We start from the raw sequence: 19,260 nt of genomic DNA on the forward strand, positions 1-19,260 counted from the left end.
ATGGTCGGTTTTCTCTATTACGATGGTTGTGGTTTTTATTCCGCCGGTAGTCACATAGCGGAGAGTGGATGGAAACACACAACGAAATCAGTCACCGTGATGGTGAGGTTCGAGGACGGCACCGAAATCAACCATTACGATGGTTTGGGGACGCATCAGAACCAACCCCATGGAGGAACAGAAACTGGGTTACCATACAAGCAGCTTATTTGCCAGAAATGTCAATGCCTATCCATATTATTTGCACCGGACAATCACATTTTCAGCACTCAAGTAACGTTTGAACATAAACATAAACCATTAGAACACAGAGGTTTACATTAACATTGTAAGTGAAATGTAGAATCCGATGCATCTGTTCTTAATTGCAAAAACAGTTTGTCGATTACAGCGCCATCTACCACGAGTGGGAAATAAGTTTCAGTAAATCGTATTTATCCGAATATGCAATAAAAATGGGGATTTCGCGTTTGAAAATACGAAGTTGACCCTCCCATCCAGGAGTGGAGTGGTGGTTAGGAGGTGGCCAGTTGTAGCACAGATGTCCCCTTTAATAACATTAACTTTTCATCTAAAGCATCTTTCTCGTACGATATGTCGTTTTGGAGATATACGGATATCTCAAGTTAGAGCAAACATCCTGTACATTTATGTAAACATTGAACAACAGTATGGAGCAGACATTTAAATGTGTGCATACTGAAGTGTGTTAACGTAACTGCAAAGCTATTCTAGTCAAGCAATGTCAAAACAAACAGTTTGCAAAGCTCTCCTCCACAGGCTGCATTACTGCACTGAAACTGTGACGAAGTCAGGTAATACATGCCATTCTAGTTGTGAAGTAATTGGTATTCTGTATATCAATTGGTTCTCTTGAAAAATTCAGTGGAGTCGAAGTTGGCTATCAATAATTTCTTCAGGTCCCTCTTAAACTGCATTCCATTAGCTCCTAAACGTGACGAGGTTGCTGACAAGCTGCTGGAAATGTCTGTTCCTGGATGATAAACATATTTACGGACTAAAGTGGTTGGTTTAAGCATTATTCCTTGTATTGATTATGTAAATTGCTATATGGGTTTTGAGGACTTTTTATTGATGACAAATTTCATTAAGCAATAAGTATCGAAACAAGTAGTTTGCTACTCAGGCGAGACATTAAATTTACGCCATAAATAATTCGTGCCATACGCTTTTGGACAGAGAACTCCTTAGCCTGCGTTTTTAAGGTACCCCAAAATGACATTCTGGAGTGAAAATAAAAGAATGTCAGGTTTCCTCGTTTTTATATCACCTATTCTGACTGAATACTCAGAGAGAGTAAACATTTGTGTAGGCGTTTCAAAAGTTATCCTCCACCCTGATGAATTCATTATCAAGAAATAATCCGAAGAATTAAGCTCTGTCCAACTCTTCTATCTGCTTGTAATATGTAAGTCTAATTAAGGAATGGAAAACTTACTAGGTCACGACAGCATATAGCGTGTCCTTTCGAAGTTCGGTGACGAAGACAGGAAAAGATTTATTAATATTGTGGTATTCGGAGTTAAAAGTTTTCCTGCCGACGAGACTAGTAAGGTGAAAGTAATAAATAGTTTATGTGAAAGGAATAGCTTTTTGTTGCGAAATCCATGGAAAATTTCATTAACAACACTTTCTAACACTATTCTATTTATTGCACCGTTTTCGTCATCTTCAAGCAAAACATGCCCATGGGAATGTTTCTGACAAAATTTCAACACAGATGAGAAAAAGTAAGGGGTCTAATATGGAAGCTTTTTTGGACACCACAGCTAACTCGGCACCATGCGGATGAAGACTGGTGGCTGAATAACAAGTCTACTTCCTACTGCTACTTTTGCCGTAGATGTGACATGCAGAAATTCCTGAGAATCCTACTCCTCCTCCTCCTCCTCCTCCTCCTCCTCCTCCTCCTCCCCTTCATCATCATCATCACCATCATCATCTTCCTTTGCATCATTACAAAGAGTAGTTCCGATCACAGTATAGCCAGATCTATCATAACCTAGTTTTCCATGTGGTTCGTAGCTCAATTCTTGTTATCTTCCTTGTGATCTCCACATTTTACTCTGTTTTATTAATTCGTTAATTGCATGAATTCCCAACTCTTCTCTGATGTCTTCATTCCTTGTCTAATCTCTCAGACTGCAACCATTCACGCATCTCAAATTTGTTTTCAGTGACACCTTAATACTCTAAGTATGTAAATAACGCAGAAAAGAGTGTAACAGATTACATTATACAGGTATACTGACAGCTTAACTGTTTATTTTCTAATATTTCTGTATATCACGCAGTGACTGATCAAATGATCAACTACGAACAGATGAGAACGTACCGCGGAACATGACGAATTAAATTACCCAATCGTTCTCGAGCGACAGCAGTAAAATATCCAATGTGAACTAAAGGCGGACGACCACAGAACACCGTTTGGAGACATGTTCCAGATAGTCATGACAAGAATCCGAAGTATAAGGATCTTACTGATGGTTACTCCAAATGGGAATGTCACGATGTCATTCTGGAGCTACACTTCACTGTCACTGCGCCTGAAGAAGCGGCCGCAGATTTTCAGGAAGACTGCGTGGATACCGGGGTGGTGTCCGTGTACTCTATGGACGGGTTTACGGGTGAAGAGCGCAGACACAGAGCAAGTCCAACAACTGAGTAGTGTCTGGCCATAATAGTTGATATGTGAGTTCCAATCCACCACACACACACACACACACACACACACACACACGCACTATACAGGGGACATTCAACACACACACACTATACAGGGGACATTCAACACTTTTTGTTGTTTGCGAATTTCTGTTGAAAAAATGTGGAATTCGTTGTGAGGCGTCGTGGAATATTGCCGATTCCTCCCCTATAGTTTCATGAAGTTGCGATAGGTGGAGGCGAGATAAGCAGCGGTCTTTATGATGTCTGTAGCGGAGGTGCGTTCTAAGCAGAGTGCTGTCATCGAGTTTCTTTTGGTGAAAAACGCAGATACTTATAGGCGTTTGCAGAATGGCTATGGAGGTCTGGAAGTGAACAAAAGCATGATGAGTCGTTGGGGGAGACATCTGTGATCGTCGCAACAAGGTCGCACTAACCTGTCCGATGTCCCACGAGCCGGCCAACCACACGCAGGAGTGACTCCTAGTGTGGGCACCATCATTCGAGGTGATCGACGAATCATAATCAAAGACCTCACTGCTCAAACGGAGATTTCCATTGGTAGCACTGACACACTCGTCCACCAGTCGGGGTGCTCAAAAGTGTATATCCAGTGGGCTCCTCGCCGCGTAACAAAAGACCATAAGTAAGAACCATCTGCGTGGAATTGCTTGCGCATTACGAGGTTGATCGTGAGAATTTTGTGTCGAAAATCGGCACAGATGAGACATGGGTTGATCACTTCGAACAGGTAACAAAGTGGCAATCGACGTAGTGGCGCCTCGCCACCTCTCCTCTGAAGAAAGAAATGGTTCAAATGGCTCTGAGCACAATGGAACTTAACGTCTGAGGTCATCAGTCCCCTAGAACTTAGAACTACTTAAACCTAACTAACCTAAGGACATCACACACATCCATGCCCGAGGCAGGATTCGAACCTGCGACCGTAGCGGTCGCGCGGTTCCAGACTGAAGCGCCTAGAACTGCTCGACCACACCGGCTGGCCTGAAGAAAGAGTTCAAATCTGCACCCTCAGCAGGTAACGTCATGGCGACGGTTTTCTGGGACCCTGGGGTGGTTGTTCTGTTTGACGTTTCCCCTCATGGTGCGACGATCAACTCTGAAGTGTTTGTGCTACCCGGAGGAAATTGAAGAAACGACTTCAGAGTGTCGGTAGCCTCAGAGATGCTAATGAACCTCTGCTTCTCCATGGCAACACAGAGCCTCGCACAAGTCAGCGCACCTGAGAAGAGCTCACAAAACTTCAATGGACTGGTCTTCCTCATCCACCCTACGGCCAGGATCTCATACCTTCTGACTGTCATCACTACGTGGATTATGAGGAGGCTATCGACGCAGCAAGACGACGGCTCAGACGTCGACCACACGGGCATACAGGCCCTCTCAGTAAGGTGGCTTAAGGTCATAGCATTGAATGTAGATTATATTGAAAAATAAGATTATGTTGAAAAATAGGATTTTATAACAGAAAGACTTGCGAATAAGATGGTGTACTGGAATTTTGAATAAAACCAAACTGATTTTAGAAATACACTCCTGGAAATTGAAATAAGAACACCGTGAATTCATTGTCCCAGGAAGGGGAAACTTTATTGACACATTCCTGGGGTCAGATACATCACATGATCACACTGACAGAACCACAGGCACATAGACACAGGCAACAGAGCATGCACAATGTCGGCACTAGTACAGTGTATATCCACCTTTCGCAGCAATGCAGGCTGCTATTCTCCCATGGAGACGATCGTAGAGATGCTGGATGTAGTCCTGTGGAACGGCTTGCCATGCCGTTTTCACCTGGCGCCTCAGTTGGACCAGCGTTCGTGCTGGACGTGCAGACCGCGTGAGACGACGCTTCATCCAGTCCCAAACATGCTCAATGGGGGACAGATCCGGAGATCTTGCTGGCCAGGGTAGTTGACTTACACCTTCTAGAGCACGTTGGGTGGCACGGGATACATGCGGACGTGCATTGTCCTGTTGGAACAGCAAGTTCCCTTGCCGGTCTAGGAATGGTAGAACGATGGGTTCGATGACGGTTTGGATGTACCGTACACTATTCAGTGTCCCCTCAGTGGTGTACGGCCAGTGTAGGAGATCGCTCCCCACACCATGATACCGGGTGTTGGCCCTGTGTGCCTCGGTCGTATGCAGTCCTGATTGTGGCGCTCACCTGCACGGCGCCAAACACGCATACGACCATCATTGGCACCAAGGCAGAAGCGACTCTCTTCGCTGAAGACGACACGTCTCCATTCGTCCCTCCATTCACGCCTGTCGCGACACCACTGGAGGCTGGCTGCACGATGTTGGGGCGTGAGCAGAAGACGGCCTAACGGTGTGCGGGACCGTAGCCCAGCTTCATGGAGACGGTTTCGAATGGTCCTCGCCGATACCCCAGGAGCAACAGTGTCCCTAATTTGCTGGGAAGTGGCGGTGCGGTCCCCTACGGCACTGCGTAGGATCCTACGGTCTTGGCGTGCATCCGTGCGTCGCTGCGGTCCGGTCCCAGGTCGACGGGCACGTGCACCTTCCGCCGACCACTGGCGACAACATCGATGTACTGTGGAGACCTCACGCCCCACGTGTTGAGCGATTCGGCGGTACGTCCACCCGGCTCCCGCATGCCCACTATACGCCCTCGCTCAAAGTCCGTCAACTGCACATACGGTTCACGTCCACGCTGTCGCGGCATGCTATCAGTGTTAAAGACTGCGATGGAGCTCCGTATGCCACGGCAAACTGGCTGACACTGACGGCGGCGGTGCACAAATGCTGCGCAGCTAGCGCCATTCGACGGCCAACACCGCGGTTCCTGGTGTGTCCGCTGTGCCGTGCGTGTGATCATTGCTTGTACAGCCCTCTCGCAGTGTCCGGAGCAAGTATGGTGGGTCTGACACACCGGTGTCAATGTGTTCTTTTTTCCATTTATTGGAGTGTACATGTGAACGTGCCTCGCAAGAAATTTTATTTTTTCTGGGAAAATCGATTATACCGTCCCAGAAATGAAGTATTCCCATTTCGCTGCTAGCAATAAAGGTTTTCGGAAAGTTTCCCCTGGTTATCGGGCGAATACCCTAACGGGAAGTCTCATACCAAATAGTCTCAACTGGGATTCCCTCTACCCCACTCCCAGTCTGCTCGGCTCAACAGAACAGCGACTCTAAATGTGTCACATCTGAAACACTCATCTTTGCTTCTTGTGTTAGAGAAAGGGAAAAATTAGCCGGTCTCCACTGCGTTTTTTGCCGTACGGCTCCTGCTATTTACTATTACGTAGCGTCAAAAACGGAAATCCGGTTACGTACCCTGGATTCCATAAGTCACACCAAAGTAACTCTTCTGTTATTTCGTAACAGTTTAAAGCAAGCGCCATTAATACATGGCTAAATATGTGAGGTGTTTCACAATTCGTTTTACAGGCTTCTACAAGTTGCAGCGTGGAATTGATAGATAAGGTTTTGATAACAAATTCTTGTCCAGAAAAGTATCGTTTGGATATAAGGTAAACAGGAAGAGTGCATCTGTTACATATATCTCTCATCAGAGTACGGTCACAAACTGAAAAGAGGACGCTGTCGTCTGTCCGTGTACAGCAAAGGGAAAGATTTGAATGAGATCCAATCTTGAAACTTATTTTACATCCAGACGGTACATTTTCAAAGAAGGGTTCCTCATCAAAACTCTATACACTGAATCCCCTCTACAGCCCTTAGAACCCTGTAATAGGATTGTGAAGTATCCTGCATTACTATGGGATTCAATGAAACTGGGTCCTGAAACAACATATACGTACGACGAACGACAGATTTAGTAAAAGATTAGTCACGTCATTCCGTGTTTTATGTTTTGGAAGCAAAGAGAATGACAATAAAAAGGTTCATTAATTTCATTACAGAGGGACTCAAGCGAATTCAGTCAACGCTAAAGGTTGTAGCCACTATGCTTCAAAATCTAAAGTTACTTTCTGTGTGTCACTGTTGCTCTAACAACATTTGTTGTGCTGCTGCTCTCCAGAAAACTTCCTCCTCTGTTTTTCGAATCATTAAAATCATGGTGCACATATTTTACATGGACGTATCTCGCCAAAGGTGAATTAGGAACAAATATATAGGAATCAAAGTTAACAGTTTCTGTCTTTATGCCCACGGAAACAGTTTAAGAATATACTGCAACATAGCATTAGGTACCTATTTCCTTCAATGTGGTAACTCCTAAAGGAGAAACGATTTTAAGAGTCTGGAGTCTACTAAAATTACAGTGTGGCAGCTCTTTTGGCAAGGTATGAATCTACATTCTCGTGTTTACAACGTAAAAATTCTACACTGCTAGATTAACAAGTTGTTTTACAGTACATACTTCGTACTTTATTAGTTCGACATTACTAAAGAAATATCAGAGAAACATTTGTGCCATGCGGAAAACCATAACGTGTAGATTTTCAGAATCTGACTTCCACGTCCTCGAGTAACAACCATTGTCCACTGTTTTCATTTTTAAGTGCTGGTATTACTTGCATCATAAAGCAATTGTCGCTTCCACTTTTACAGTGAACAGTGAAAGAATGTCACATGGTTCCCGAAAGTTGTACACAGCCATACAGGTCGCACGAACTAGAATCAGGAAGTCACTCACCATCAAAATTCAGCCTACAAAAACTTCTGGGAAAATGAAATTCTCAAACTGCAACCACATCGTTACAGATGTTAGTTTACGTAAGACTGAATGACATACTTGTCACGTATATGTATACGCGTATATGTAGTTTTGCACTGAACCCTGCAACTTCCTCTATACAGGGTGGTCCATAAATCGTGACCGGCCCAAATATCTCACGAAATAAGCGTCAAACGAAAAAATCTACAAAGAACTAAACTCGTCTAGTTTGAAGGTGGAAACCAGATGGCGCTATGGTTGGCCCGCTAGATCGCGTTGCCATAGGTCAAACAGATATCAACTGCGTTTTTTTTAAGTAAGAACCCCCATTTTATTACATATTCGTGTAGTCCGTAAAGAAATATGAATGTTTTAGTTGGACCACTTTTTTCGATTTGTGATAGATGGCGCTCTAATAGTCACAAACATATGGCTCACAATTTGAAACGAACAGTTGATAACAGATACGATTTTAAATTAAAATACAGAACGTAGGTGCGTCTGAACATTTTATTTCGGTTGCACCAATGTGATACTGTACCTCTGTGAACTTATTTCTGAGAACGTATGCTGCTACAGTGTGATTACCTGTAAATGTCACATTAATGCAATAAATGCTCAAAATGATGTCCGTCAACTTCAATGCATTTGGCAGTACGTGTAACGACATTCCTCTCAACAGCGAGTAGTTCACCTTCCGTAATGCTCGCACATGCATTGACAATACGCTGACGCATATTGTCAGGCTTTGTCGGTGGATCACAATAGCAAATATCCTTCAACTTTCCCCACAGAAAGAAAGCCGGGGACGTCAAATCCGGTCAACGTGCGGGCCATGGTATGGTGCTTCGACGACTAATCCACCTGTCATGAAATATGCTATTCAATAGAGGTTCAACTGCACGCGAGCTGTGTGCCGGACATCCATCATGTTGGAAGTACATCGCCATTCTGTCATGCAGTGAAACATCTTGTAGTAACATCGGTAGAACATTGCATAGGAAATCAGCATACATTGCATTATCCTTCCTCCCATAATGCCGCACCATACAGTAACCCGCCAAGGTCACTGATGTTCCACTTGTTGCAGGCATCGTGGATTTTTCGTTGCCCAATAGTGCATATTACGCCGGTTTACGTTACCGCTGTTGGTGAATGACGCTTCATCGCTAAATAGAACGCGTGCAAAAAATCTGTCATCGTCCCGTAATTTCTCTTGTGCCCAGTAGCAGAACTGTAAACAACGTTCAGAGTTGTCGCCATGCAATTCGTGGTGCATAGAAATATGGTACGGATGCAATCGATGTTGATGTAGCAGTCTCAACACCGACGTTTTTGAGATTCCCTATTCTCGCGCAATTTGTCTGCTACTGACGTGCGGATTAGCCGCGACAGCAGCTGAAACACCTACTTGGGCATCATCATTTGTTGCAGGTCGTGGTTGACGTTCCACATGTGGCTGAACACTTGTTGTTTCCTTAAATAACGTAACTATGCGGCGAACGGTCCGGACACTTGGATGATGTCTAGGATACCGACCAGCAAAAATAGCACACGCCCGTTGGGCATTTTGATCACAATAGCCATACATCAACACGATATCGACCTTTTCCCCAATTGGTAAACGGTCCATTTTAAGACGGGTAATGTATCACGAAGCAAATACCTTCCACACTGACGGAATGTTACGTGATACCACGTACTTATACGTTTGTGACTATTACGGCGTCATCTATCACAAAGAGAAAAAAGTGGTCCAACTAAAACATTCATTTTTCTTTACGTACTACACGAATATATAATAGAAAATGCAGGTTCCTACTTAAAAAAACGCAGTTGATATCCGTTTAACCTATGGCAGCGCCATCTAGCGGGTCAACCATAGCGCCATCTGGTTTCCCCCTTCAAGCTAGTCAAGTTTAGTTCTTTGTAGTTTTTTCCGTTTGACGCTTATTTCGTGAGATATTTGGCCCGGTCACTGTCAATGGACCACCCCGTATAGAGGATAACCGTTAACTGCGGTTTGCGTCTCACTGCGAGGAAGCAACAAATGCTGTAATGGTACGGAAATGCTATGTTGGAAGGAACAAGCGGAAGTTGTTCGTTTGTTGTTACCTTAGACGTAGTCCTGTAGTCGCGTCGGCGTAAGACGAATGCTGACAGCTGCAGGGGGCAGGTGGCAGGGCGCCCCTGCTTCGCGCGCCTGCCTCGTGTCATCAGCTAAGACGAATTTGTGAACGTTTCCATGGAAACGCCTCACTGTTGCTGGTGCTGTGTTGACGGCTGTCTTTCTCCGTTCGTAGTCGGCTGCGCTTCGCAGCTGTCTGCCAACCACGAGGAGTTTTCTCGTGACGTGTAGCGACTATGGGGGTGTCACCACTACAGTGTATGTATCCATGGTCTATTATGTACACGTGAACCACGTGTCTCTTTCTCCCTCGTTTCTCTGTACATTTCCTCCTTCCCTGTCTCTCCGTCCATCCCCTCTCCCCAGACTCTCTGTCAATAGTCCCAGGCAATATCGAAATAAAATCAGATGATGCAAATATATGACGAAATACAATCATCTTCAACTAGTAGTTCTCGGGTAACAAAGGCGATGACAACAAATTTATCTATGTGGAAGTAAACCATTCATTTTACACATGTGAGAAACTGATTATATGAAGATTTAATTGAGAAACTGTGCTTAAACAAGAGACAAGAGAGCCATTCCTTCAAGGGACAATCAAAAATGAAATGCCTTCGACCGATAATTAAAGCGTCAGAGACAAAGAGTGGTGACTGAAAATATTTTTAAATGGAAAGTAGAAACGCGCCTGTGTTAGAAGTATGTGCACTGTATCACATTATAATATTACTAACATTATAATATTATATTACGACTTTCTGGAGGCGGGGAAGTTAATTTGAAGTGTTGAATTTAATATTAGCCGTGGGAGTTAATTCCTGATATATGCTTTAAATATTCCTGATTGAACTTAATTTAACTCCCCAAAAGACGTTTACAGTCCATTAAAGAATTAGTAAGTAGTATTACAAATCTTTTAACCAAGTGTGCTGGTGGCAAAGCTTCCAAAAAGGTAGAACGGAGCATAGAAAATGTTTTACTTCTTTATAAATTGATTTGCATTCCACCATCCAGCATTAGGTTTCTATCAGACCGACGAGAACGTTGACCGAAGGCTTTGTACAGAGGCCAGTGACCGATCTCAAAAATTACGCAGTTTGCGTAGTTACACTGCTCGGATACTCATAGAAACGGTCGGTCAGGGACCATGAAATAAAAATTTATTAAAGTAAATGCCGATTTAATACTAGTAGCATTCGGCTGTGGCCACCAAATAATTTTTCGGCAACTCTCCTTCGCTGAAGCCTGAAAAAGTTCTAAAATGCAACATGAGAAATGGCATTAATGGAAGACCAAAGTAGATTGCTTGATTCAAACACAGTTGTCACCATTAAATTATCGTAATTATTTAACCAAATGTTACAGATACGAGAGCGACACTTACATTTTTTGAACAATAAGAAGAGGAGCGCAGATCGTGCTTTCATATAGTCAAAACAAATTACTGCAACATTCTTTATATGAACAGTAAAAAATACATTGTTATATTAAATTATGGTATTTTTCTTTAATTTACAGATTTATTTACACAGAAAATAATTCTTAATGTTTTTAGCATTAATTAAACGTTTGGGACATATTTTATTAATTATTCAAAAAGCAACATTTCATCACCTAAGAACTTTATGTTTAGTGTGAACTAAAACACAGTTTAAGCTAATAGGTGGCTGATCATTATTCTAAATATATTGCAATTTACCATTAATTCAAGAGACTACCAAATGTAACACATACGTCACAGTGAAGTGTGCCCAAACAGTCTCACCACTAAAAAGTGTACAGCTCCGCTCCCCCCCATTCCAGGTAGCAATTCAGGCGTGTATTCTCAAATGCAAACAATCATAGAGGTGTCCCAAGCGTCTTGTGCCTTTTGTTACAATTTGGCAATGGTTCTTTCCGTTCCGCCGCTAGAGAACGTAAAAGTTCCCACTTCATCAAGTCCCATACTTGTTCAAATAACGAGAGATCTAGTGATCTTGCCCTCAGGGGATCAGCATTCGTTTGCTGAGTACGAATCTGGCTGTCCCGGGGTTCCTGAGCTGGGGACTAGAGAGCGCCGCCTGTTCCCCATCACCATAAGCGCCGGGAATGCTTCAGGGACCACCGTGCGATATTGGATCGTTGTATGTCACGGGAATGGGGATCTTGGCTTGATCGGCCGTATCGTGAGGATGGAATAAATCGCTATAAAAAAAAAGAAAAAAAAACCTCAATGTCAAGGTATGCTGCGCTCATGAGTTGCGTGGCTGTTAAAGTGCTACTGTCATTAGCGCCCAACCTCTGGGAAACCTGCCGGACCTCAGTTGTATAAGGCTTACTCAGGCATGCGGGGCTCTGTCTGAGTGGACCCTTATTTCCCTAGCTGCTCGGGATACCTAAATGGATCCTCCTGAACTATCTTTTCCTCCTCCCAGCGGAAAGGGTGAGCCGCTGGTAGGTAGTAACACCCAGTCTAACAAGAGGTTCAAATGGCTCTGAGCACTATGGGACAATATCTGAGGTCATCAGTCCCCTAGACTTAGATCTACTTAAACCTAAATAACCTAAGGACAGCACAAACATCCATGCCCGTGGTAGGATTCGAACCTGCGACCGTAACGGCAGCGCGGTTCATGACTGAAGCGCCTAGAACCGCTCGGCTACAGAGGTCGGCTCTAACAAGCGGGATCATGTAGCCAGTCCTAACTAAGGTGTTATACAGAGTTTTTCAGTACACTGTAGCAGCACGCATGCTGCTGGTCAGAATTTGCTTTTGATTGTGAAGCGAAAATAGGGCCACTTTGAGAAGGTTTCACCTTTTTATATTCGGAAAGATTTAGAGAGAATCGCAGGTGCTCTGAAACCCGTCAGGCGATTGCTTAACGGAACGCTGTTGGTTGAAACTGCTAGTTGCCAACAAGTCATCAACGTCCGGAAAGTGCCTTGGGGCATATGCCGCAGAAACTATAGCAAAGGTGTCGTGACCTGTAAAGATTTTGTCGACATTCTCAAGGAGGAATTGAAGGATGAGCGGGGTCACGAAGGCATAGCTGACATGCAAAATATATATGGGGGGCCTCATACTATCTGACTCCTCCTCTTTACGGTATCGTCAATAGCCTCTCTAACGTCTTTCGCAAATGCCGAAAGCGGATTTTTATCAACCTGTACTATTTCATTCTCTTCGAAGAACTTTTCAGTTTTGGAAATGTAATCAGCATCATTAATAAGAACCAATGAGGAACTTTTGCCGGCTTTAGTAACCAACATGTTGTAGTCTGTCAGTTTAACATTGGGTAATTTCATCATCTCACAACTACTTTTAACCTGTGCAGTAATTCATTTAAAACTTTTATAGTCAAATTTCAGAGTAACATTATAGCTGGGGTCGCTACTGAGCAGTGTTAACTCTTCACTGGAGAAGGGAATACCGATCACATTCACTACTATTGCAGCAAAACAATGTCTACTTACTTGGTTAGCGGTAGAAGTACAGTGCCCTGTACTATTCGTAATCAGCAGTTGCAGTTTCCGCCAGTATCGCTGTTGGATAACTCTGTTTCTAACATGCATACTCATGAATTACACTAGCCAAAAAATGAAACTGCTTGGGAGTTATTAAAGTGGGAAAGCGAGTATGTGAAGAATTGGCCGTAATGGCAGCCAAAGCCTTTGCCTTAAGCGCTACTTTAATTTCACTTTTTACTAGTGCCACTTCACAGTTAGCCGTAATACGTACACCACTGTATTCTTACTTTGCGGTACGTCGGTGTTACTTCGTTTTCCAAGCACGATTTATTAAACATAATTTTCAGCTGGGTGTGCATAACAAATCTTTTTGCACGCTAATGTACTGTAGCCTACTTGTTTGCCAGCTTGGCACCGTAATTTTTAGACCAGACATAAGGTCCTGATGGACATATGAAACACTAATAACAATTAATAAAATATGACTCTAAAATGCTGATAGGCTGTTGAAATGAAGTATATCAAGATGGCAGCAAATCCTTTAGTGTGCTGACGTCTTTCGTCAAAGCCCACCATTAGAGTGAGCAGTAAAAATACAAAAGGCAATAACAGTAGTAGGACATACAGTGACAAAGCAGTTCAAACAGTATTTAAGAAAGTTGGGAAGAAATCTGAGGTTAGTGGGGAGCCGATGATGAAAGAATATATCTTACTCGCTTACCATGGTCCTCTGTCAGATCAAATAGCTAATGCGTCCCGCAAAGAAAACGTTGCAGTGCATTTCCAGAAAGTAATAAATTGGACAAAATACAGGTTGGAGACAGCGTGTAACAAGTTTGGCAGAGCAGGGGTCTACAAGATCAATCGTTCCTCGTGTGCGAAACATTACACTGGACAGAGTGGGAGGGATTTTGAGATCATGTATCGTGAGCTTGGATGTGCTAGTAGTGGCCCAGCATTAGGGGACCATCTCAGAGAACTGAAGCATTGCTTAAGAAGCATTAACGATTGTGGTATCGATAGCTACGATGCCACATACACTCCTGGAAATTGAAATAAGAACACCGTGAATTCATTGTCCCAGGAAGGGGAAACTTTATTGACACATTCCTGGGGTCAGATACATCACATGATCACACTGACAGAACCACAGGCACATAGACACAGGCAACAGAGCATGCCCAATGTCGGCACTAGTACAGTGTATATCCACCTTTCGCAGCAATGCAGGCTGCTATTCTCCCATGGAGACGATCGTAGAGATGCTGGATGTAGTCCTGTGGAACGGCTTGCCATGCCATTTCCACCTGGCGCCTCAGTTGGACCAGCGTTCGTGCTGGACGTGCAGACCGCGTGAGACGACGCTTCATCCAGTCCCAAACATGCTCAATGGGGGACAGATCCGGAGATCTTGCTGGCCAGGATAGTTGACTTACACCTTCTAGAGCACGTTGGGTGGCACGGGATACATGCGGACGTGCATTGTCCTGTTGGAACAGCAAGTTCCCTTGCCGGTCTAGGAATGGTAGAACGATGGGTTCGATGACGGTTTGGATGTACCGTGCACTATTCAGTGTCCCCTCGACGATCACCAGTGGTGTACGGCCAGTGTAGGAGATCGCTCCCCACACCATGATGCCGGGTGTTGGCCCTGTGTGCCTCGGTCGTATGCAGTCCTGATTGTGGCGCTCACCTGCACGGCGCCAAACACGCATACGACCATCATTGGCACCAAGGCAGAAGCGACTCTCATCGCTGAAGACGACACGTCTCCATTCGTCCCTCCATTCACGCCTGTCGCGACACCACTGGAGGCGGGCTGCACGATGTTGGGGCGTGAGCGGAAGACGGCCTAACGGTGTGCGGGACCGTAGCCCAGCTTCATGGAGACGGTTGCGAATGGTCCTCGCCGATACCCCAGGAGCAACAGTGTCCCTAATTTGCTGGGAAGTGGCGGTGCGGTCCCCTACGGCACTGCGTAGGATCCTACGGTCTTGGCGTGCATCCGTGCGTCGCTGCGGTCCGGTCCCAGGTCGACGGGCACGTGCACCTTCCGCCGACCACTGGCGACAACATCGATGTACTGTGGAGACCTCACGCCCCACGTGTTGAGCAATTCGGCGGTACGTCCACCCGGCCTCCCGCATGCCCACTATACGCCCTCGCTCAAAGTCCGTCAACTGCACATACGGTTCACGTCCACGCTGTCGCGGCATGCTACCAGTGTTAAAGACTGCGATGGAGCTCCGTATGCCACGGCAAACTGGCTGACACTGACGGCGGCGGTGCACAAATGCTGCGCAGCTAGCGCCATTCGACGGCCAACACCGCGGTTCCTGGTGTGTCCGCTGTGCCGTGCGTGTGATCATTGCTTGTACAGCCCTCTCGCAGTGTCCGGAGCAAGTATGGTGGGTCTGACACACCGGTGTCAATGTGTTCTTTTTTCCATTTCCAGGAGTGTATATTACCAATACTAAACTCTTTTAAATAACAACAAACTCATATAACTTACAGAACTTAACAACTGGTTATAACAATAAGCTTTAAAAGCAATAACGGCGGCTTGGCACCATAAAATCAAAGAATCTTTTACAATAGTGCTTTTAGAGTTTACACAAGAGAAAATCCAATAATAAGTTAACTTGGCAATACAACTTAAGATCATTTACCAAAACCTTTAAGAAAGATAAAGGCACTTGGCACCATAAAATCAAAGTAGCGCAACACACAACCAACGAATATAATAACAAAATCATAATGAGATACAACCAAAAGGCAAGGGCAACTCCCAACGCAATCACAGACGAGTGAGCTCTCAACGCTTCAGAGACTTCCCACTAGAAACGGTCCCCGAAATAAACCTCTGAGAGCTCCCTGACATACCTCCCACAACTGCCCATCACTTACGCACCTTGGCTATGTTCTGTAACACACGACATATAATATCAACACAGGATAAAATTCCAAAATCAAATAACAATATAATATCCCGCCAGCGCATGATAACCACGGTGCCGTTAACTCGTGCGCTCTTAACAAGTGCCGGAAGCCAACACACACAAATCTCAATAAACAATTCTCACCACTTAAAACGAAACAATAAAAGCCCAGCGAACATGAATAGTCAAACCACAGTCTTAGCAGTGCCTTAACGACACCAAACGCGACTATTCCACCAAGTTAAAAATAACACAGTGAGATAAAAATGCAGAACGTACCACTAAACGCTGTTACACAAACCAAATTGACGAGATCGTGTTGTTCAGGTCCCAGAAGACCACATGTGCCAAGAAGCAGTAATTCACTATACATATACTGTCCAAAACCGCCTTTCTTAGGCAGACTTTACCTAACACATCAAATGCCAAATATACCACACATGAACGGAACTCCGGGCGGGTAACAGGAACCACCTACGAGAATTCCTTCAAAAAGGAACAAACAGGCGCCACCAAAGGCAACACTGAGCAGATCGGGCTGGCAACAACCCACTCAGCGAGATAACCAAAAGATACTCCAGTTGAGCAAATAAATTAGTACCGACAAATATCGTAACGTGCCACACACACAGCAAAAACTTCCAACAACGCCGTTCCACATCAAAATGAAGTTCAGAATCCGCTGCTGGAGCTTCCAGCAGAAAATCTGACGAGCCAACCTAGCCCACACCCTAACCTGGCAGACGACTCCAAAATTCAGCAACTAGTTGTCTCCGGGCCAGAGTATCACAGGACCTCCAAATCAGACAGACAGGCAGAACAAGTACGCCGACTCCAATTAATCACCACCGCGTGGCCAGCACAGCGGCGAGTCGCCTCCTCCCCAGACCACTCTGCTCATAGCGCTAGTCACCAGCAGGTGACGCAGAGCGAACTACACGTTCCGTGCAATACCCGGAAACCGACTACCCTCTCGCTTTCCGCCGGCCACCGCAGAACACATTCCAGCGACGTAATAGCAAATCACCACCGGAGCGCCACCCGCACCGGAACAGAGAACTATAATCGATTATAGCGCGCGCTCTAAACAAGATCACAGGATAGCGGCGCGCGCCATATGAATGAGCCATCAGGAGGATATGAATCTTTTGATAAATGAGCAGGTAGCGAGTTGTTGTAAATGGTTTCTCGACTTCTTCGACGATGTAATAGTAGATAAAAATGAAGAAAAAAACAATTTTTTTAGCTATATGTTAACCTTCAGCTGCTTTATTATGTACTGTTCTGTATTAGACTTACTGCATTTAAGGCTATAGTCAATCGTGAGGTCCTCTAATGGGAGTAGCTTAAGTTTGACATCTTTGGCGTATTTGTGTCAAGAGATACGGGAAGGTCTGAGGTGCCTCTTTTTAATGTTGACATTTTCATAATTTTAACGAAAAATTACGAAATATAAAAATTGTTTTTATTGATTTCATTTCTTAAACTTGCGACACATCATATGATGTAGAGGGCGCTCATCTTATGTATTCCGTGCTTTCATTACGGCTCCGTAGTGAACCAGTCTCACTTCAAATTTTGGTTTTGACTGATATACGTCACTTACTGTATTCGACAACAAATGTCGTTTGTCAGTCTCGCATGGTCGTCATTATGCGTCCACTTCAACATCTTTTGTATTTGTAAGAAGTGGTATGTACTTATATTTCTTCTTGTTTAGTTGTTGTGCTCGTTTTCAACAAGTTGAAATGCTGTGTCACTGTAATGTATTGCTTTTCGTATATTTTACTGGGTCCGAAACGCGCCAGCACACTAAAGGATTTACTACCGTCTGGATCTCATTCATTTCAGCAGCCTATCAACATATTTGTCATATTTACATAATTGTGATTATGGCTGATACCTCCGTCAGGACTTTAAGTCTGATATATGAAAAACCTCACTGCTCAAATGGACGTCCTGTTGGTAGTGCTCACACCCTGGTCAAGCAGTTTAGATACTCGAAGATGTGTGCCCGCTTTGTTCTTCGCTGTCTAACAGAAATCGAAAAAGATCTTCCACCTGTTTGCCCTAATGAAGGATGCACTTCGCGATAAGCAGCACGTGCATGATGGATGGGCTACTGATGCAGCAAGACACCGCGTGCGTCGTCCATGAGCAAAGTGGTACTATGCGGGCATACAGTAAGGTAGCGTAAGGCCGTCGCATTGAACGGAGAGTATGTTGAAAAATAGGGTTTTGTGGCCAAAAGAGTGGGGAACAGTATGGCGTAATGGAATCCCGAATAAAAACAATCTGCCTGCAGAAAAAATGTGTTGCGTTATTTATTGAATGTTCCTCGTGTTTTCGAAAAATATTGTGGATTGCTTTTGTGGTGATCCTCGTACATCAACGGCTCATCGGATATTATCAGCAGCACTACCAGGTTACCGTTGGCGATACTGTTGTTCACAGGAAGGTGTCATCGCTGGATGCAGATAGACTTGGACAAAATTTCGAATCGGTGTTTATTCATTCACACACAAACGTCGTTTTCCACGAGTCACATTATGCTGTGTAACTAGCCAAGGCAAACGTTAAGAGCCGGATCTGCTACTGCATTCTTCTTCTGTAAAGTATGGAGAGGACGACATTTCTGTTGAGCTTGAGACAAGAGTGCTGATTGTCATGAGAATAATTTTTAATCAGACAAAATCACATTTATTTATAACGGAATGCCTTTTTCGTCTGGCATCGACCATTCTCAGATCATGAAATACTGGCCGTGGGTGAATCCCACCATGCGGAAAGCACGTTGCTAAACAACAACGCTGTGCTGAAACTGAACGGCGGTGGCATACAACAACGCAGTGTTGTTACTGACGCATGACTCGTATTTTGTGATCTGAGGGTGGCCGATATCGGCTCAAACCAGACATTTCATTAGAAATAAATGCCACTGAACTGGATTATTAGTTATTTTCTTAAACATACTGACAAATAATTGTTGATGTTGTTGTCGTTGTGCTCTTCAGTCCAGGGACTGGTTTGATGCATTTCTCCATGCTACTCTATCGTGTGCAAGCATCTTCATCTCCGAGTAACTACTGCAGTAACTACTAAATCCTTCTGAATCTGCTTAGTGTGTCCATCTCTTGGTCTCCCTCTACGATTTTTGCGTTCCACACTTCGCTGCAGTACTAAATTGGTGATCGCTTGATGCCTCAGAACATGCCCTACTGACCGATCCCTTCTTCCAGTCAAGGTGTACCACAAATTGCTCTTCTCCCCAATTCTGTTCAGCATCTCCTCATTAGTTACGTGATCTGCCCATCTAATCTTCAGCATTATTCTGTCGCATCACATTTCGAAAGCTTCTATTCTCTTCTTGTCTAA

This window comes from Schistocerca cancellata, chromosome 6, assembly GCF_023864275.1.
Source record: "Schistocerca cancellata isolate TAMUIC-IGC-003103 chromosome 6, iqSchCanc2.1, whole genome shotgun sequence".
Lineage (NCBI taxonomy): Eukaryota > Metazoa > Arthropoda > Insecta > Orthoptera > Acrididae > Schistocerca > Schistocerca cancellata.